Source organism: Pseudopodoces humilis, chromosome 6, assembly GCF_049639895.1.
Source record: "Pseudopodoces humilis isolate 2021_Gansu_Grassland_sample_001 chromosome 6, ASM4963989v1, whole genome shotgun sequence".
In the NCBI taxonomy this organism is placed as follows: domain Eukaryota; kingdom Metazoa; phylum Chordata; class Aves; order Passeriformes; family Paridae; genus Pseudopodoces; species Pseudopodoces humilis.
In genome coordinates this window covers 69097646-69120019 of record NC_142205.1, presented here as the reverse complement: position 1 = coordinate 69120019, position 22374 = coordinate 69097646, and the positions used below count along the sequence as shown (strand labels likewise).

The 22374-nt window shown below is 44.9% G+C and overlaps 1 long non-coding RNA gene across 2 annotated transcripts; it reads left to right on the top strand.

The window, feature by feature from the left end:
• Positions 1-14477: 14477 nt before the first annotated feature.
• LOC148184226 (uncharacterized) lies at positions 14478-20551 on the top strand. Of its 2 annotated transcripts, XR_015772792.1 has the most exons (3): positions 16798-16954; positions 19075-19203; positions 20393-20551. It is a non-coding gene; the product is annotated as an uncharacterized LOC148184226 (long non-coding RNA). The 2 variants fall into 2 exon arrangements; XR_015772791.1 differs by lacking the exon at positions 20393-20551 and having other exon boundaries at positions 14478-16954; positions 19075-19662.
• Positions 20552-22374: the final 1823 nt, after the last annotated feature.

Sequence of the window (22374 nt, the reverse complement as noted above, 5' to 3'; positions counted from 1 at the left end):
CATATTGTCTTATCAACACATGGAGACACTTCTGAGTTGGAAAAGTTTCATTTAGCACTTGTTGAACGTTTGAAGCTGAACTGCTCTTTCTGAAAATTTTTTTGTCAGATTGATGGATTCTGATGATAACTTAAAAAACAATTGTCAAAAATCCCTCGCCCACCTGTCCGTGCCTGCTGTGCCACACATCTGCAAATGGCCTAGGACCAGCAGAGTGGTGAATTTCAAATATCCAAAGTTTCTACTGGTCATTAGATACTGAAGTTGCATATGAAGTACATTAGAAATCAATATTGAAACTTTCCTGTTTAGCAAAAATTGTAGTTACTCAACAGACAGATTTTGTTTCCCGTTGGCTTTATAATTAGCTGGTTTGTTGCTGAGAATAATTTCCTCTTCTTTATTTTCACAAGTTCGTATATCTTTTTTAATCAGCCAACACACATATTTGTCTTACAGACAAATGCATTTTATGCTACATATTTCATCACTGAGTGGCTGCCAGAAATGCATTTCCATATCTACTCTTCATGAATCAGCAGAACACCACTATAAATCTTCACTCCCTATAAAATTTTTTTTTAATGGAGGTGTAGCCTCATTCTGATGTTCTATAATCAGCTTTGTCAGAGACACTGTGGGTCCTCTTTCCTTAAAATATTAGCTTACTAAAGATTTCAAGCACTATAAGAGAGAGAGAGAATCCACATTTTCTATCTAAAACCATTAAAAGATTGATGAACGTTCATACCTGGAAAATTCTGGCAGAAGAATGATTTATTTGCAGCAGCCCATGTAATTAAAGAGAGGATGAATATCGGTTAAAATATGACTCCTTACTCTCCTTTTCTACTCCCTGTGGAGTTTTGTGGGACAGCAGAAGGGAGGTGGAGAGAATGGGAAAGGCATCTCCTAAACCTCTGTGGTGGCAGGAAGGATCCGGGTGCTCTCTAGGCATCGATGTTTCTGTAATTCACTGGTGCACATACACCAAGAACTTTCCTTCTGTTCCTTCCACTGTTCCTTCCAGAAAACACCTAAACCACTCTGAAAGTCAGTGTTAAAACAACTCCTGTTGTTGTTTTCAGCAAGAGGTTATGCTAGCTGCTCCAAAGCAGACATGCCTTTAGGTTCCTGCTTTAAGTACGCTTAGTGGCATATGGAATAATAAAAGAAACACTCAGTGGCTTAGGGCAAGAGCAGCATCCCAAATAGACTTAAAATGACAAACAAATTGGAGCAGACACTTGTATCCACACGAGCCTAATGGTACTTAGCTTTGACAGTAAATGCACAAATTACATCTGGCTGAGAAAGTCCCTCTGGGCTGGAAGTAATTGGCAGGTGGAATAGGACTCAGAGGAGCACCACTGCTCTGGTCTCACTTGTCTTTGATGTCTGCTTGTGCCCACAGCAGCAGAGTACTGGGATCTCCGAGCAGGTGCTGGCAGCTGTGTATTTTTAAGTTATTTTCAATATGATATCACCTGTTACCTTCTGCCATTCTTCTCCTTGAGTCACTTCAGTGGCCATTCTGAAATAACTGTAGTGCCAGTTCTGGGTTCAATCAAGTAGAAATGCTTGAAGTGTCTGCATTTGCCATGCTCATTTTACCTCAACTTTCCATGGCTCTTTTCCAGGCATGTCCCACACTTCCCTAGCTCTGTTTAGTCTGGGAAAGGTATAAGAAAATTAGCTGAAGGTCATATGGCTGCTATCCATGCATAACTAATGCTTTATCAGAACAGATGTGAGTTGCAAAGTAAGTTAATGTCTAACTTTTCAAAAGGTTTGATGGAAATCTGTCTGGGAACAGCCAGAGCTGAGTCCAGTAGCTACAGTGAATCTTTGCTTGCTTCACTGAGGACTGGTGGAAGTACCATGTGCCAATAACATTATTCAAATCAACATGGATTTAAAATCAGGTGTCTGGGTGTGATCAGTCCTTTCTGTCTGGAACCTAAGGAGATGAATGCGAGTTTCCTTTGTCTAAAGCTGGCACAGCCCAAAACAGCTGTACTGGGATTGTATTTCTGTGTAATAGAAACATAATTTTCATAGGTGTGATGAATAGTGCTGACAATTTGCTTTAGTAAGCCTCAGGACTTTAAACCACGTAATTAATCCAAATGTTAGGATTTCTTTGGTTTACACTAGCAGTAGATGTCAGGTTTGGTGGTGACTGGATACTGTGGTGATGGGTCCTTCAGAAGTGCTGAGAGATAGATAAAGTTGGGCTGAACTGATGTATTTCATATTATGAGCAGCTGGATGAGCCCTGAACACCATACCCAAGTGATTCATTTCTGAATGGTGGTGAAAAGAGAGGGGGGTGCTTAAATAAATCAATGGTGATTTTAATAAACTGGGAGCTTCTCGGTACTAAATCTGTCTGCATCTGATCTGAATTGCAATTACCTGTCAAAAATTCATCCATCATTGCAACTTCCAGACAAACTTTCTGGCAGCAGATGTTTCAGGGAAGCTATTTCATGTGGGAAATATATCGTTTGGTGTGCAGCATTCCCAAGAACAAAAGCCAAAGCAGAAAACATTTCCTGAGTAACAGCAATAATTTCTGTGTCATACCTAAGCCCAGCTTATTGGTGAATATAATTTGTAAATGTGGATTTCCAACATAAATCAGTCAATGAAACACTACTCGTAATTCAGCCCATCTCAAAGAGATGTAGTAATTCAATATTTGTGTACTTGTGAAAGCAATGGTATTTCTAATAACCTTATATTCAGCGATATTAAACCCCCTTTCTGATGCTACAGTGCTGGTGCTGCCAAACAAAGGTGGTGTGTTCCAGCAGCCAGGCTGTGGGGAGAGCTCTGAGAGACTGCCTAAAGAAACGTGTCACACTCCCTCAGATCTGTGTGCAGCAGGTGTGGGGCCACCTGTGCAATCCACATCTCTCTCACACCGAAACCCAGAAGAAAATGCTGGGGGGAATAATATTTGCCTGCCACTTAATATGGGTTCATTGACTTCCTGTCATAAGAGAAAGGGCTGAGTGTGGACTGTGTGAAGGATTTAAATTCAGCATCCCTAAAGTCCAGTTTTTCTCTGACATCCTTCCCACCGTCTGATACATGGCTGGTCCCTTCTGTGGCAAGAAGGCAACGTAATGAACATTTCTTTGCAGCCATCAGAAAATTGTCACATAACACTGCTATTTCTCATCTGAACATGTACCTTGAAAATGACCTCTGGGGACAGGCTGGACATATGATGAGAAGATTGCTATCCCTGCCAAATAATACCCCAAAAGCTGTTCTACTGTCACCTCTATCAAACCCCTCCATTCTCTTTGCCAATTATAACAGCAGAATCTATCACTCTTTTCAATTTTCATTATATCAGGAATTTACTTTGCACATTTTCTTCCTCTCTGTAGTACTTTAAAACCATGTTTCATTAGAAGCTGTTCCTAGCATAAATGAGAGCAATTCACTTATAAAGTAACTGCTGACAGATGGATCCATTTATATCTTAGACATGATGTGCTGGCCTTCTTATCTTGTCACCTGTGCCTGGTGTTTGAGGATTCATCTTTTGTGTTGGTGGCTCAGAAAGCCCCGGCCTCATAAGCTGCACCAAGTGTGTCATTCTGAGCTCTGGAGACCTGATGGCTGCCAAAGCTTTGGGGAAAAACATCCTGCTTTGCCCTGTTCCTCACATTCATCAGCGCACGCTGTCACCGGGGTGCCGTTTTCCGCAGGAATCGGAAAATATTTGCATATTGCGTGTCCACTCTTCTCCTTTATTTCCCTGTTATTTATTTCCTTCTATTATTTAGCTTGGAAGGGCTGTGGGTACTTAGTGCAAATCACTTCTCAGGCCTGTGACAAGAGATTGTGTCCCCTCCAAGGGGTTGACTGGCTCCCAGGGCCATCTGTGCGCTCCCCCGTGCCAAAGGCACGGAGGAGAACGGAAGGACGGGAAATGAAAGGTCAGCAGCTCTCCCAGGCTGCTGCAGGATCCTGCCCTGCATCGTGTGAGAGCTGATAAGTAGGGAGTGAATTAAACCTTTAAAATGAGGATAAATAACTTCTACCTATGGCAGTAGGGAAGCTGGAGCTGGCAAAGGGAAAAGAGAAGGAGTGAATGGCATGGAAAACGATGCTGGCAGGAAACTTCATAATGAGCAGAGGGCAAGATAATTTATAGCAAGACCTACCTGGGCACAGCAGGTGGAGGGTGTGAACCTGAACCCAACCCTTTCCTCTCTTGACCTTTATGAAAGGCTGCGTTTTAGGAATATGAAAAGGGCAATTAACTTTTACCTTTAGAGGTAGCTGGAGGAGGAGCAGGTGTGCATTGCACATTCCCTTGTGCTCATGGTCAGGGTGTGATCCCATCCCGCTTGCCTGGGGGCTGTGTTTCCCTGGGATGCCCTGGGAGATGCCAGTGGATTCACTGCTTTGGAGCCTGCTTACCCTGGGGAGCACAAAGTGCCAGCACCAGTCAAACAATGTCAAGCTTCCTGATTAGAAGCAAATTGGTTGGAGCTGGAATTGTTCCCGATGGGTGTTTTTAATTTCATTTTCCTGCGGAAAGATTATGGAAAAAGCTGTTCCAGGTACTCTGATCATGCATTCCGACAAGTTTAAAATTTGAACTTGTTCTAAGGGAAGATCACATGTGTTTCAGGCCTATATGCATAATATATTTTAATATTGCTAAGGCAGCTGTGACCTCAGCACAGAAATGTCATGAGGTGGAATGGCAGAAGCCAGACAGAAGAAGGACAGGGAGTAAAGCTTAAAACAGCCTCATTAAAATGTATTTTTCTCAGTTTGGAAAAATAATGAGAACCACCCCTCGATCCATGTTTCTGAAAGCGGTGATGAAATGCTTTAGAGGCCAGTTTCATTCTTATTAATAGTTTTTTTATTAAGAAGGATGAAAGCTATCTAATGTGATAACTATGAAGGAATGCAGAGTCATTTTGGTTATGACCATGAACATTTATTTCTGGCATAAAATTGCCCTGAGGCAGGGAAGTCCTCTCCTACAGCACACATACACCTGGTTCTTTCAGCTGTTGCTTCGTATCCTGCTGTAATGAAATACCTCCTTTAGGTGCATCAAATAAACAAGTCCAAATACCACACACCCCATACTAAGTGATCATATTTCTGTCATTTTCCATTGTAAACTCTAAGCTTCCTTTTATTAAAGACAGCAAATGTGTACTTGAGTCATTCCAAGGAATCACAGCCCTTCCACCTCCTTAAACTCTGTATTGATATCCACGGAAAGCAATTTAATCCATCTTTTCTTTCCACCCCACACAATGAAAAGACAAAAATTGCAGTTTGAATTGCATTAGCCTTCAGGTCTTCCTAAAGATAAATAATGTTGCCTGCAGGTTTACATTAGGGATTAAGTGTCTGCACTGTGAATAACTCTGGAAATAAATTAAATGAAGAGAGGCAGAGCCTTTAGCTCTTTTTCTGGGGCTTCGTTTCACACTGTGATTTTTACACAGCACTTTTGTTCACCTACATTTGAGGACAAAATATAAAATGTTTTCAGAAAATGTCTTCCCTTGCCCTTCCCTTTTCCATTTTCTTAATATAAACATGAACTTTTTTTCCCCAGCTCTTTCAGAATGGTGAGGTTGACGAGTGATATTCCACATGGACCTGACTGCTTTGTGGCTCACCTTGGAGTTCTCAGCTCTCCACAGGAGATCCATCCCCTCTTCTCTGGTGAGACACTCAGTGACTGATTGCTGCAGCATGGGATGGTCCCCTCCTACCTTGGGAAAACATTGCAAAAGTTCATTGTCAGTTCTGTGTTCAAGGTATAAATGTTCATTTTTAAGTGCAAAGCTCTGAAGATCCAGCTAACATATTCCCATTTTTCTTACACAAGAGATTGAATGAACACTTGCAAGAGAAAACTGTGTTTATTTTTAGGCCAGTAGTGCAGGTTTTACTTTTAAAGCGGCTCGGGCCAACAGATCACCATGTGGTTTTCCAGATCTCCAGACTTGATCAGTGGAAAGGAAGGCATACTGTGAAGGAAGGAAATGATTCCTTCCATACTGTTGAACTAGAGCAGGCAGCCCATTTGTTTATACATGGTGTATTTTTACCCTTTACCCTTGTATTTTTGTGTCCTTTCCTAAAATCAGGAAGGCTAAGGACTGACTCCAGTATTTCACTCCCAGTTGGCTTTGACGTGTCTTCTTATTTTTTTTCCTCCCCTCTGACTTTCCCTGGGTTTAGATGTTTGATTTGAATTATCCCTGTTTTGCCTCACATTATGATTAAGTAGGCTTTTAATATAAACACCTGAGCACAAAAAATCAAGATTAAGAAACTGTTCTGCTTGACTTAAAGCATTATGTCTCCTGGAATGGGATACCTGAGGTCTGGGATACCTCAGCTGTAGAAATCAGGTTCAGATAATTACTAATCCTATAGGAGATTTCAAAATTAATTGTGTTTCTTCTCAGTGAGGGCTGTGTTTGACTGCCTGTTTCATGGAGCTTAGGCTGCTCCTAGGGCTCATGAGGCATACAAAAAAAGGGACAGCAGCTAAAAAACAGTTTAAAAAATACTTTGTGTGATTTAGCAGCCTACTTGGAACCAGAAAGCAGAATTCTTTTCAGCTTTATGGCAGAGGAAGAGAGCTGGTTTTTGGCCTTTGAAAATATATGTAGCTCTGACTTAGTATTCAAGGTAATAAGCAGCCCTGACTGCAGAAAAGAGTATTTGTGGGATATCTTTTCCTGGCTTTTTAAAATTGAAACCGAGTCGCTTCCACTGGAAGACTTTTCCTTATCTAGCCTGTAACCTGGCTTTCTTCTTTCACTATTTCAAGTTCACAGGCAAGAACCAGCAACGCTGCATCTGCATCTCTGCCAGGAGGGGCTGACACCAGGAGAAAGGGACACCAATCCCTGTTCCCTTCCCACATTTGCAGCACTCGGTGCTGCACGTGCCTTACGCTTTGTTTGGCTCAGGCATTGATTCCTTTCCTTCCACAGGCAGAGCTACAGTCACGGATTCCTGAACAAAACAGATGAAGGCGGATCCAGATGCCCGTTCTCCAAACCAGCCCTTCTTCCAGAGGCACTGGGGACAGATTTCCCTGCGGGAAAAGGGCAGTGAGGTGCAGCAGGGGTTGGCACAGGCTGCAGCAGAGGCTCCTGCTGGCACTTGTATGGATGCATTGCTGTCCAGCAGGGTATGGGAACAAGCTGCTGCTGCTCCTCTGGGTGTCACAGCGTGTTCCTGAGAGTGCCATGGGCTCGCTTTTCCGGCCTGCATGGAAAAGTGACTGTTCCGTAGGCTCAGAAGGAGCATCTCCTTAGACTTATCCCTTCAGGTTTTGCAGTGACAGCGTGCTAAGGGAGAACAGAAGGACTGAATAATGCAGAAATCAGTTTGGCACATCTGGGAAAAACGCCTCCGTGTTTCTTTCCCTAAATTCTGCAAACAGGTGGGAACCGCAGCTGTCTGAAAAACTTCATCTTATTTCTATAAAGAATTTGGATTGTTTTTTTTAGATAATCCCCAAAGTGAGATTTTTCAGTTTTGAGATGGCTCTGATTTGCAACAAATGCTGTTTAAAAGACAGAGAGGACACTGTAAAGGGTAAAAAACTCCATACAAACACAACTTGCTAAAAAAGCCCTAGAATTAAGAACGGACCGTACCCTGACAGGGAGAGCCTTCCAGTGATACTTTCCAACATCTCCCTTGGCACAGGAGCTGGAAATCATCACATGTAGTGAGACTTTGACCCTTTACTTGGAAGGTCACAGTAACTTCAGTGCTCATGGTTTTAATGGGATCAGGAGGGGACTGTCAGCCATCACCCCATAGGTGGTGGCCTGTCCTGGGGCTGAAGCTGTGTGAGGATCTCTCTTCTGTCCTTGTAACCACAAACTGTGGATTAATATTGAAGTCATAAAATTCATAGAGCAATGCACTCCTATGGAGATAAATGACTTGAAATGCACCTTGAAGCAATTGTGTAAATTTCTATGCTAAGAACTTATTCGTATGAAATTGTTATTCCTATGAAATTGTGATAAAGCCCTGAACATAAACTGGAATTTGAAAACCATGGCTTTTGGCTGCCTTTCAGGAAAGGCATTTTGTTTTCAGCCTGCGCTTGGTAATCCAAAATGAAAATCTAAGTGAGATCGAAGGGTAGCTGCCACGTGCCATGTTGCATTGATTGTAGAAGTTATTTTACATAGTTCTGGGAATGCGCAAGTTGCCATAATCTTTTCATGCTCTCATTTATAAAAATCTTGCCCAATAAGGCGGCTGTGGGTAAATACTGAGACTAATGCATGAGGCAGCTGCTCAGCTCGTCCTGGCAGGAAGGAACAGAAGCTGCATGGGCAGCATAGCTGCTGGGTTTGCCACTTCTCCCTCAATTCTGCCTTCATCCCCTCTCCTTGAACTGTCTGACTTGGGGAAGCCTCTGCTTTGCTGCTTGTCCAGACAGCACTTTGCAAACTAACAGGGTAATACTACTATTATTTACTATCAGTAAATACCACTAGGAATTAATTGCTTAATCACTTACCTTGTAGCTCTTGGCTTCAGGGTTGACTCTGCTGGCTTGTGCACGAGCCAGCCCCGAAGCTGGCATTAAAAGTGATTCCCTCTGAGCCTTCAGTGAGGTGTCACACGTGGGCCATCCTCCTAAGCAAGCCTGTCCCTTGTGTGCTCAATGTCAATTAAAACTGATATTAAAATCAAATATAAACAAGGTGTGCTTAGGTACTTGGGGGAGCCACCCTTTTTCCTGTCTTGTTTTTGTCCTTGAGTTTCTTGGGCTAAGGATAAATGGATGACTGTCTCTCCCTCCCTTGCTTTTTCTCCAAACAACAACAAAAAAATTGCTCCCTTGAATTCCAGTTTGAATTAATGGAAGTCTGGGGCAGAAGAAACAGACAAACAAACAAGGAAGTGTTTTATATTTGGGTTTTCCTTTCCACCTCGTGGCAGATGGGTTTGGTGTGTTTTACAGCTACCTTCTGAAGTCAGTCTGTTATTTTGCCATTGCTTTGTAAGAGAGTAGCAGTGCTGAATCTTTATCATATTGATCGTTCCACAGGCTTTCATCTGGGGCCTAGGATAATACACAGCATTGTTATTGCATTATTATTTTTCATTTGTATCCCATTGATTTGCTGCCAGGAACTTACAGGTCAATTTGCAAAAAGATGGGCTATGATTTATTTTTTTCTAAAAGATTATGCCACGATGGGAATGCTTTTATAAGGCTGTCAGGTCTTTAGGTTTGTTTTTTCTCCTCTCAGGAGAGCAGCACATTCATAGATCAGTGGCACAGTTCCACCTGGATTTACACCCGGAGTATCCATGACTTTCACGTAATTCATGTGGATAAGTGGCTGTACACAAACCCACACTTAAATTGGAATTTTACTCCTGGGGAATGGCTCCTCTCTCCCTCCTCTCTGTACAACTCAGAAATAAGGAAGTCAATACCGTTACACCGAGGTAAAAGGGAGGGGAGGAGACATTTTCTGTGTCTGATCACAACAAACCACCAAGGTTTAGCGCCCCTGGGTGACAGGTGCTAAAAATAGACATGAAAAGTTATTTTTGGCACATATTTTTTGTTTGCCGTGGTAACATCAGTTTACTACCAAGTAAACTAGTAGTAGTTTAGCTCCTAACAACTTTGTACACAGATGGCCCAACTTGGAAACAAAATAAGGACTCAAATTCTCCTCATCTTTTTTTGAGTTTCTGTTGTTAGATTGTAGCTACTGGGAAAGCAAGGATTATAAAAGTATGTGAAATTTCACTTTTAATTCCTTCAGTACAAAACTCCTGCTACATAATTTACAAGGGTTAGTTTTTAATTACAGCATGCAGAATGTGTTAAGTGCAGCAGGCTGATGTATCCATACACCGTGTTGTGTACTATTATTTTTCCCTGGAACCCATCCAGGTAAATCAAACCCGCAGTGAGGGGCTTCCAGTTCACGTTCTATTTACACTGTAGTGAATTTTCCTGGCATCCTTTCAGCAGGAGCAATTTGACAAGGGAATTTTCTTACAGCACAGAGCACCTTTTCCTGCCAGTGAAGATTTTCAGTTTTGGGATTGGTGTGATGTTTTATCCTGGTTTGGGGCACAGAATCGGATGTTGATGTTAAACCACACTCTAACCAGAACAGGTCACTGGAATTACCTTCCCAGTCCGGGAAATTTTATTGCAAATTAGAGATGGAGCTCAAAGTAAGGCCCAAATAAATGCCTCACTCGTAATGTCTCCCACAGCAAGATAATTATCCAGTGGCTGAACTGCTGCCTTTGGCTTATAGAAATATTTCAAAGAATGTTTTCCTTTGTTTTCTTCTCCTACTTTTCCAAGTTTTGCTTCACATTTTGACACCATTAGGATATAAGTGTATTAGCAGTGAGGTCAAATGAGATTTCTTGCTTTAAGGGGAGGTGTGAAGTCATAAAATGTGCTGTGTCTGGCTGCTAAATGCCTGTTAAATCTAGCACAACAGCATATCATACACACACAAACACACATTTATAGCTTAATACTTCAGTATGCATTTATTTTCATATTTGAGGAAAAAAGAGATGACTATGTTCCAAGACTGCTGGAAACTGTCTTAAGCGCTATTGTGCACTAAAGTGCTCTTTACAGACACAAAAAATGTTCCTTGATAGTATTCATGACTGTTTGAGATTTTTTTTAAAAAATTGGAGAATTAATGAAAAATGCCAAATCCTTTCAGTAGTTACTAAGAAATCTTTGATTTTTACATGGTTTTTATATAAAAATGCTTCTGAATATTAGATTTAGGATATCTAAGCTGTAGTTTCAAGATCTGTTCTCTTTTATAAGCATCAAAGGTGTTACAAAATGGTCAAATTATTCTATTTTAGTAGAGCTCAGTCAGAGTTTTTCCATCTGACAGCTCAACAAACAGAAGGAGTTTCATGCTCTGCTTTAATGTTAAATACTGCTTTATAAATCACAGTAACTGCTTTCCACCAAACCTGACTTCTGCTTTATTTCAGAGACCTGCAAGCTGTCAATAACTTGTGAAAAGTGATTCCTCATTTCTGAGATACCTGCCAGGAATGGGAGATTTAGCAAGAATTTCTAAGTTCCTCAGACAATTAGAAAATAACCCAAGCCCCTTCTGCAGTAGTGAGTATAGATATTTATTTCTCAGCTTGGATTTACTGATTGACTGAGCCATTCTGACTGTGCTACAATGACACTTTGAGAAGCTGGGATAATGTTAGGGAATCAGTGAGCAGAACCCTGAACTGCACTGAACTTAGTGCTGATACACTGCCTGCAGTCTGTGAGCAGACACAGCACAAAACCCAACACTTTGGAGCTTCTCTTCACATCTGGCAGCTCAACCAGATTTATATTTGCTTCACTCTTGGTGAAAAAGTAAAAAAAGCAATGAAATATTCGTTACCTTAGTGTCTGTCTGTAAAAATTCATCCTGGGTGATAAATAATTCATTGCATTAATTACTGTTTTTTTCCCAGCACTGTTACACAGTGCCTGAGTTAAGAGGTGCTTCCTGTCACAGCTCCTAAACTGTTCTTGGAGAGGTTCTCTGTTTCAGGCAGGGTTTGTGGTTCGGTGGAGCCCTGGCCAGTGTCAGGTGGGTCAGCTCCTGTCAGGACTGCTGCATCCTTGCCCAGCCAGCAGGTCACTGAGGGGTTACTGATTCACCATCTGTTGGCTCTTGGAATGGGAATGATTGATGGCAGGAGCCCAAATGATGAATAAATGCTCAGCCCTGGCTTGGGATAAACATATTGATGAAGCTTCAAACAGTTACTTCATGTTGGTTCTCGATAGTAAGGAGCCCTTTGGGGCATTTTTGTCTGTAAAGCTCTCCTGTCTTTTTGACAACTTGGGGGAGTACATTCCAGAGCTCTGGCAAGCCCCCACCTTTTGCACAGTGCTGCTCCTGAAGATCTGCCCAAGCAAATGCAGTTCCTCGTTTGATCCGGGCTGAGCTCTCGCACGCAGCAGCAAACACAGTTTAGTGTTGTCACCACCTCTCATCTCACCTGAGGTGCTGCTGCAGAACAGGGTAAAACATGCACCTACAAAGGGGTTTGCTGCTGCAGAGAAGGCAAAATTCCATCAGATCAAATCAGGTGGATTAAATGTCAGCAGCCATAATCTTCAAGTGGGACTTGGAAATTCAGTCACTGGATTACGCTGGACCATTCTAATTCATCTTCATAAATCTCTTCTATATCTTTTGATATCAGTAGTAAATGTATAGGATAATAAATTATTGTGTGATAATATAAATATTTTAGAAGTACCCCAAATTAATATTTTAATATAATCTATATATATTTTAATATAATTTATTTTAATATAATCTCTATCAGGAAGCAAGTGCTTCCTTAATATGAAAATCCATTGTCATCACCCAGAAGTGATGAAAGGATGCATTCCTGTGAGGGGGAATTAAAAATGCAACTTCTGACTATTGGGTTGAGTTGGAGTTCACACCAAAATTCAACAACATCAGGGCACTTGCAGCTGGGGCATCCTCAGGCTGTGCAACCTCACAGCAGGCTGGCTGCACAAATTGCTCTCTTTTGATATTTCAGGTTCCAAAACTGTTGCTCTTCCATGTTGATCTGAAATACATTTACAAAATAGGTGTATAATATATGTGCAGTTTATATATTGCAAGGTTTGGGGTTTTTTCCTTAACAAAATATAAACTCTGTCAGAAGTCTGTGTAAAGACCTTTTTTCTGCACAGAAGATTTTATCCAGCAAATTTAACTGCTGCGGTTGCAGCTGAACTTGGTGGCCAAGTCCATTCTGACAGTGTCTGGTCTGGAATGCACAATCTCTTCCTTTTTTCCCCCAGAACATTCCCTACTCTCTTGTTATTACTCCTTTTATACAATTGTGCTTTTCTTAAAACGTAGAGTAGCCATTCAGAAAAATCCCTCTTCTTTTTCCCTCTCTTTGGGCAGGATGCCTTCCCGAGGATGATGTGTCACCACTTGAAGACTGATCTCACGAAGGATAAATCAATTCTGAAGTGAGTCCTAGCGCTCCTTTTAACAATTAGCATTCCTGTTTCCCATGGCTCTTCCTTTTCAATAAGGTCTAAACACATCAGGTCATTCCTGCATATTCACTGCAGTATTTTAATATTTCAAGACAGACAAAGGGATCTCCAGAACTTTCTGAATTGATTCAGAACGAGGTAACAATACACATTTTATCCTCAAAACAGCACACTAAAGGAAGGATTTCCCATTTCTGAGTGACCCTGGAGCAGGACTCGGTGCCTTGTTGCATCCATTTAACACCAGGTACCTGGATGGACTCCAGGGCCACACGGTGGGGTTATTTACCATGTGTTGTACAGGTGCTGAGTCTAAACTATCGGATGATCTTAAGCCCAGAAAATCTCTTCCTCCACATAATCCTCGTGACCTTTCTCTCTGTCACTCATTTATCTGACTGGGACGAGGCTGGCATGTGGCTGATTTTATGGATGGCTCGCTGCATGTCCTGGGATCAGCCTTAATGTGCTGTAATTCTTTATGCAGTCATTAAAGCACGATTAGAGACCTCAGTCTTGGGCTTTATACGGTCATTGGAGGAGTTTTACAGAGGTTATTACCGTGTTGCTCTGTCTCAAACTACTCAGCAAGAGCGAGGCAGCAATTACAAGAAAGGGCTACTTAGCATCCAGCCTGTACACAGGGAGGTGGGGAGAGAGGTTTCACAGACATAATTCACCCATCCACCAGAGCACAATAAAACACCTTCTTTATTTCTGATTTTATTGGTTCTGTCTGCTCTCATCTGGTGCCTGAGCATTTTATCTGTTCAGGCTGCTTTTTTCTAATGCAGTAAAAAGAGCAGACAGGATTTTGCCCTTTATTTAAAATGTTTTGCCACATTTAGAGGTAAATCACAGCCACTTTCCTGCGTCGTATATTTTCAGACTTATCGGAGAGAGAAATGTTTTGACAGCAAGCGCGCTCTACAGGGTCCAACCATGGTCAGAGAGGAAAAGTCTCTTCCTACCACCCTACTTTTCTTTGCTCTGATATAAACCTGCCCCTCTCTCCACATCTCTGGGGGTCAAGCACCCACATTCCTTCATGCATAGTGAAGGAAAAAAAGGAGAGGAAAGATCTGGCTCCCAGTCCCTCCACAAACAGAGTTTGCTCGCTGAATTCCTCATGTAAATGACTCAGAGATCTTTACTTTCAAACAGATCTGTCTTTTCAGAAACAAGCTGACACTCTGGGCACCAAAACAGATCACAGGAACTACAACAAAAAGCAGTGTTCTGCCAAAGCTGCAGGCAGGAGTCTGTCAGGGAGAATGATGGAGCCACAAGAGTGCTGTTCTAACAGGCAAAGGGGGAAGGAGGAAAGAGTGAAAAGTGGAAGAAACTGGAAGAGACTTCAAGGGACACGACGCTGTTTAATGGGGCAGAAACTGAGAGACAAGTGAGCTACAGTGTGGGGTGATTTGCATTTTTCCAAGATGATTTGTAAAAGGTGAAAAGTTGCAGCTGAAATGCTTTGATTTCCCTTTATCTCACTCTGCCTCTGCACTTGTGTCATTCATTTCATGCAATAACCCCTACTAAACAGTCAGAGAGGCTGCAGCATAATTCTGTTGACCTTAAATTAAGGCAAAAAGCTGCAGTTCTGGAATTTGAGGTTTGTAGTATCTAATTGGCTGAAGGGCAAAAGAACGAAGTAAAGATGAATGACAACTTTTCATATCACATGAAAAATCAAGGCTCATGCATCAGGGAACTTCAAAACAATTAGATTAATATCATTTCAGCCTAGGTCTCAATCCTAAAAGTGCATTAAAATTACACTCTCTAAGTCCCATTCCGTGGAGCTTAGATGAGCCTCAGATTTTAGGTGTTCCCAGGATGGGAGTTACAGGAATTGATTTCTTTGCAATGTGAAGTGCCTAAGATAGGAAACAGTGGCAGTTTGGGGGCCTCTTGCTGCTTTCTTCCCTTTTTATTCCTTTCTATCCAACATGGCAGAAATGCCATCTAAGTGAGTAGCAGGAAGGCAACCTACATTGTTAGCAAGTGAGGGGAAAAAAAAAAGTTAATCTTTCAGGCTTTGGAGGAGCTGATACCAGGAGAAAAACTGTGCCTGCAATACAAAGCCAAAAAGAGAGATCTTTTCACAAATCAACAAAGAACATAAACTAGGGGGGAAAAAAAAAAAAGGAAGCATTGCTCTGGTCTTTGTCCCTAAGATGAGAAACTGAAAAGCTGCGAGTATAAAGCAGGTATGAGCTGGTTGTCAGTGGAATGTCAGCTTCCAGGAGAACAGGAATAACTCAGGAGTCTCGAGATGAGTCTCTGCTGCCTTGCACAGTGTTTTAGTCAAAGCCCAGAAGGAGCAGTTCCCAGCCAGCCACAAACCACACGTCACGTGTGCAGAAAGAGGACTGCAGCACAACTGGGGCTTCACCAGATCTGTCTAAGATCTAGAACTGGTACTGGGTGAGGCTCAACTTGAATAATTTTCTTAGTTCCTTCTTTTGTCCTTTCACCCCAAATATAGCTTGCATTTTGCTTCAGCATGCTTCTGTAAATCCTCGGAGGATCCATCTTGGAAGCACTTCCAGGATGGAAATGCTCTGACCTTTAGATGTTGACAGATGAGGTGCATATTCTCCTGGTCTGTATTTATTGACAATAATGGCAGTTCTTCCATTTGTTGGTTTTTTTTTTGTGAACAGTGTAACTTTTACATATTTGTATGACTTCATTGTATAGCTGCCCTCCTCTAACATATTATATATGTGCCAGTTCTTTTACTCCAGGGATGTCAATGCAGTACCACATATTGATAAACACACTGTACCATTTAAACCACTGTCTGCACCGTCACTCTTCAAAAATGAGACCTGCACGACACTCTGCAATTCAATTCAATGAAAAAGGCCATGAATTTATCCACAGAGGCAGCATGGCTGATAAAGCAGCTCCTGTCTCCTGTGCTCAGAGGTGATTCCTGTTCCAGATCAGCTCTGCTGGACCTGCCTTTTGCAGAGGTTGTGGGGCTGCTGCCACATGATGTGTGGTGGCTTTGTACGGGGGGGTATCCTCTAATAAGGATTGCACAGCACCACCAGTCATCCCAATTAGCACTTGGATGAAATGGAGAACTGAACTCCAGAGGCAGGAACCAATTCTTCTCTATTCCATTGTTTGAAATGTTTTCCTTAGAGTGTGTTCAGGGGAGGATGGGAGATGGACCTTTTTACCTTCCTGGTTTTGTCTCTTTCCATGGTATATCATATCCACCCTTCCCACAGCTGAGCTAGTAGGGCTGTGCTTTCTGAGAGGAATTCAACAGGAAAACGTTCCATCTTTTGTCCCCCTGGAAGAAGCACCAGTTTTTGGAGCAATCTGTCTTCAAATGCTTCTGTAAAATTTTCCTTTTAGTTCTTGATCCTGCTCAGACACATCAGAGCGATACAAAACGCCCTGAGTAACGTCACCAGCCTCAGCAGAATGTCTAAACTCTCTAAACTCCAACTTTGCATTATCACACCACAATTACATTAGAATTATGAACATAATGATGGCAGGTTCTAGGTCACTGGCTTTCAATCTTCCTGCTTAGGGCTGACCATAGCATTTGTCTGTATTTTCTTGTCCCAGGGACCGATCGCTCCGTGTTTCCTTAAGGGACCAAGCACTTGCTCTCCACAGCTCCTTGGAGCTGAAGGTGCTTGCCCACACTGAGTGAGACTCTGTTATGTTTCTATTTGCAGATGTGCTGCTGTGATGGAAATTTCTGTTCCAACACACTTCCATACCGAGAGAAATAAAGAGGAAAAAAAAAAGAAGAAGGAGTTAAAAGCCAGAAGGCCTCATTTAAATGCCAGTGTGGCAACCAAAGAGGTAAGGGAATGAAACACCGACAGAGGGAGGAGAGGAAGGTCACTGTCCCCAGGGACAGCAACGCCAGATGGCCGCAAGCACAAATCAAGAATTCCACAGACAGGAGTTTTACTCTCAGCCTTTGATTTTTTTTTTTTCAGCATAATTTGCATTGCAGTTTATTTTCATGGCCATTGGGAGGTTGGTAAAGGGCCAGATTGCCCTAAAGGGAGGACATGTTCATGTGTACGTGCAGTGGGCTGTTCTGAGCTATTGTCAGCACTCAACCTGCTCAGAGCAGCTCTCTTTGCTGGGGTGACAGCAGCAATAAAAGATCCACCTGAGGATCTCTTCCACCTGGGATGCAAATACCCTCTCCTTCCCTCGTGCAGTCCTAAAGCTTGCACATCCATTTCCTGCATGGGGGTTGGACACTGCTTACATTTAATTGCATTTCCGTGCTGGGTGGGCCAAGTGAGAAAATTCTGGCTTTAAATAAGAAGAGACATTTCTTAGTAACAACCATTGACTATTGCACATCTATCCTGGCAAAAATAAAAGAACTGACCTTAATGGTGATTACCAGGGAATATTCCCAGGTTTACATTTGGGACACTTGCCTTTCCAGCCCCTTTTGCCTCCCTACACAAAAGCTAATGTTGCACAAAGAAGAGTCAGGTAAATTGCTGTTCCTGTTAGTTCTGTGTAACTGAAGCACCAGTATCCCACATTCTGGTTAACTTCACAACCTTTGGAGTTTTTCTTCCGCTGCATTGCATTTGTTTTCTGGCCATACTCAGTTTTGCTGGCACAGGACACAAAAATGATAAAAGGAAGTTTATGATAGAAGAGCAGGAAACAAATGACACTTGTGCATTTGTCATTGATCCTTGAAAAACTAGGTGAGCCCCAGACTTGCTTTTGGATGTCTCTCTGCTTCTTGCACTCGTGTGTTAGGGTGTTCCCAAAGAATCCTAAAGAAACAAATTCTCTGTTTTGCCTCCTATTCATGGAAAGGGCAAGGATGAAGTATCAGATTCCGTTGCTTAAAAAACTGATAAACCTGTAGGAGAAAGATGTTTTCTGCTGCACTGTTTGTCATAAACAAAATTAAGATTTAAAAAAAGCCCCACAACCTTAATAGCCTTTTGCAGAAATGAGGCAGACTTGAAGCAATCTTGAAGCAGTCATTGCTTCAGTCTTTCTGTAACTCTGAAGACAACTAAATTAACACAGAAATCAGAGCTCTCACACACCCTACAGCCAACAGCTCCCAAAATTATTAAAACCCTTATTGATTCAGCTTATTGCAAATGCTGTCCTGAAGCAGAAAAGGTGATTCTGCACTTCCTTAGTCCTTTTCCCTCGGACTGAGGTTGGGTTTAGCCTTGTGTGGTCCTGCTGAAGAGCAATGGAGAGCAGTGACAAGGCTTCCTTAACCCTGGGATCATAAAATCTTGTTGTTTGGGCAGAGACAAATTCCCCCCTGGCTACAGCCTCCTGTCAGCTACAGGGGACAGGACCAGGTCTCCCCTGAGTCTCACTGAGTACTTGGTTTATGCAAAACATTTGGGCTCATTCCATTTGCTGAGAAGAAGAGCCAAAGATGACACACCTTGGGCACCGTCCCCTCCTCACCCCAAAGTGCCCCCCAGGATGGCCTGTGGCTCATCAAGTAACATTTCTGCAATCAGGCATCGCCAGAAATGTTTCTAACAACACATTCCATCACTTCTTGTCAGTTTTTATTCCGTGCAAGCGTGAAAATGTCTGAGATAGACAATGAAAAGCAATACATAAAATCCAAGACAAACGATCATAAATGGCCCGGCTGGGAAAGCAGATCCCACGGAATTGAATGGAGGAGGAAGGTCACTCCTAACACATTAAATAGAACAGCCAAAGCAGATCCTGATGTCACCGTGATACTGAGATAGAAAAATCACCTGCTTAAAATCATTTAAAAGGAAAAGGAGGAGCAGGAGGACAGGTGGGTAGGTGTGTTGTTAACTCTGTTGAACGCAGTTTAAAAAACCCCCAAACGCAGTAGTTATTAACCATGTATTTGAGGAGGCACAGCCACAGATCTCTGCAGAACATTTACAAAGTGCTTGACAAATGGAAAGCTGGATCTTTTTCAGCAAGTGCCACGGCTGCTGTGCACCCAGCCCTGGAGCACCAGGGCCATCCATCTGCCTCAGGAGTCCTGCTTTCATCCTTGGAGTGTGCGTCCTTCCATCCTCCAGTGTGCACCGGCGCTTCAGATTGAGGTAAGGACAGCATTGAATAGGGGAAAAAGAACAGGAGCTATTCCCTCCATTAAATATTGGCACCACCCTGTGACACATTCACTTGAAGACGAGCACAAAGGGATTACAACACAATTTTCCCTGTACAGAACAGAAACCAAGCTTCTCCTGCTGCTCTGGGTGGTCCCTAAACACAAGAAGGAGCTGTAGGTTTTCTCCATCGCTGCTGGCGCAGCTGAAGAAGTTCCTTAAGCCTTTCCTGTTTCCCTGAGTTGTCTCTGATTTCCATCACCTCAAAATGGGCATCTGTGGCACTATGAGAAAGAGCAGCATTTTCCTTGGGAAACAGCCAGAAAAGAACCAGAGCAGGTCCCAGACTGGGGGCTGCCCCTTCCAGGGGATTATGTGTCAGCTCTGTTAGAATTGCTAATTATTTAGGCACCTAATTGGCTTTGAGGAGTGGATGGGGAGAGATGGAAATCCAAGCCCTGGGCTGAAGGCCGTGCCCAAGGTGTGCCCAGTTCCCTGCACACCTTTTTCCCCCCGGGTGCAGACCAGGTCCAGACGCTGCACATGGAAGGCAAGGAGAGCTGGGAGCCAAGAGAGGAGCGGTTTCTCCCGGAACACCGGGAGCCGTTCCATGGCAGCAGCTCATTCCCAGCCCCTGCCCCACTCTCTGCTCCCAAAGGTCACCGGGAGCTCGCCCAAGGCACGGGGGGCTCGGCAGGGCTTTCCCACCTGGGCCGAGTGCCACAGGAGGGGCCCCTGCAGGATTTCTGTCTTGGTCGGGCTCCAGCGGCTCAGACTGGCTCCTGCATCCAGCAGGGATTGGGTGGGGATTTGGTTGGGGTTTTTGTTCGTTGGTTTGGCTTTTAGTTATTTAGAGAGTGCTTTGAGGGTCAGTTTTGCTGCTTCATCAGCTTTACCCCCTGCCCAGCTGCCTGTTGTGTGCATGGATGGGTTCAATCTGCATTTCGCTTCTTCTGCACCCCTACTTTATTATTTTAGGCTCTTTACTTTCATTTTTCTCTTTTCCTTTTTACTGTTTTTTCCCCCTTTCTTTCCCCTTTTTTAAATATTTATTTTCTGCTGTGGGGTGTTTTTTCCCCTCTTCTCTCACCCTCAGTGCTTTCCTGTCTTTTTGTAAATTTTTCTTTTTTTTTTTGTTTGTTTGTTTGTTTGTTTTATCGTTTTTCCTTCTCCTGAGCAGAAGCCCCTGGGGCAGCTGCACAGCCGGGGCCACTCCTGGCTGTCAGAGAAGCCGGGAGCTGACTGCTCTACGGGATTTGTTTACTCCCAGGTCCGCGGCTGGGGGCTCTCTCTCATCGTGTTTTATCAAATAAAGTTCGTGTGGCATTCCTGGCTTTGACGATGGTGTTTTATTGGGATGTGCCAAGCCTCCGTTCCGTTCCCCGGGAAGCAGCAGTACGGGTTTCCCTGTGCCTAAGGACAGCCCCGGAGCCGCGCAGTGCAGAGAGAAGCCGTTCCTAAGCCACTGCTGATGATCATAACCAAGTTTAAATTAGAAGAAATGAGAAGTCCCAGCTGCAACCGATGCACAAGCAAGTTTTGATTGATTTTCAGGCCCTCCTGCTTCATAGGCTTTGCCTTAGGAGCCAGGGAAATGGCTCCGATTCCCCTCCCGATCCTGCTGCTGGGGCGGAGCTGCCGGCCGGGCTTCAGGGATGCTGGGGCTCCCAGAGACAGCCGGCGCTGCCTTTGGGGGCTCGGAGCTGAGCCCCAGTCCTGCAGCTGTGGCTCACAGAGACCCTTGGCTGTGTTTCGGGAGCTCAGAACCAGACTCAGCCCATCACTTTGGGGCTTCACAAAGGGCGGCGAGTGCCGCGTTTGAGGGGCTCAAAATTCAGGCTCAGAGCTTAAAACCAGAGACCGAATCCTGCGTTTTGGACTCTGAACCCGGGCTCACGTCCGGCCTGCATTTGGGGTTCAGGCACACTGACTGAGCCCTGGTTTCGGGGTTTCGGCCCGACCAAGCGAGTCCAGGCTTCAGAGACCGAGTGCCGCCGATTGACTCTCAAAGCCAGGCTGCGCTGGCCAAGTGCAGACAGCGATGAACCGAGTTGAGATTTGGGGACGTGAAACCCCGGTCCCTCAGAGCGAGGATCTGGGCTCACAGAGAGCAAGTTGTGCATTTTAGGGGCTTGAGGCAGAGACCAAGTCCCGCGTTCTGGGGATTGGGCTTCACCGAGCCTTGTGCTCGGGGGGCTTGAAGTAAATCCCACGTGCGGTGCTTTGGTGTTCAGAGCGGGCTCGTTCGGGCAGCGCCAGTCGCAGCCGCTCAGCTCTAAGGGCCGCCTTTGGCACGGCCCCACGGAGAGCTCAGAGCCGGCGACTCGGAGCTGCCTCTGGGGCCGGCGGCGGAGCCGCGTTTGGGGCTCAGAGCGGAGCCCGAACCCCGCGTTGGGGGCCACGGGCAGAGCCCGGCCCCGAGCGGCCGGAGCGGGACCCGGGCGCGAACCTCCGGCTCCCGGCCCGGCCCCGCCGCAGCGCCCCGGGCTCGGAGCGGCCCCGCCGAGAGCGCCCGGGCCGGGCCGGGGCCCGCACAGCGCCGAGCGGGGATCCCGAGCGAGACCCCCGGGACAGCGGCACCCGCGGGGCGGGACACGGCGGGACACGGCGGGACGGGACCGGGACCGGGGCAGGGGCCGGGGCGGGTCGGGATGGGATGGGCCAGGGGCGGGCCAGGGGCGGGATGGGACCAGGGCGGGCCAAGAGCGGGGGCGGGGCCGGCTCAGGTGCTCGGGGTTTGGGGCGGGCGGGGCCGGGCTCAGGTGCGCGGGGCCCCAGGGCGGCTGCGCGGGGCGGGGCCGAGGGGATTTAAGACCCGGAAGTCGCTACCGGCGCCATTTGCTCCTTCAGAGCGCGGCGGGGCCGGTGCTGCCGGTCCGGGCTCCCCGGCGGGGCCCAGGTGAGGCGCGGGAGCCTCGACTTCCCGCCCCTGCTTCTCTCTTCCCCTTCTTTCCTCCCTTCCTTTCTCCCGCTTACTTCCGTCTCCTCCCTCCTCCCCGCAAACCCCCTTTCCTCTCCCTCTTCTCTTCCTCCCCTGCACCTGGGTCTTCCCCTGTCCCTCCTCCCTGCACAGCCCGACCCCAGTGTATCCCTCCTCCTTCCCCTTCCTCCTCCTCCTCAGCCCGCTCCTTCTCCCCTCCTGAGCTCCCCTCCTGAGCTCCC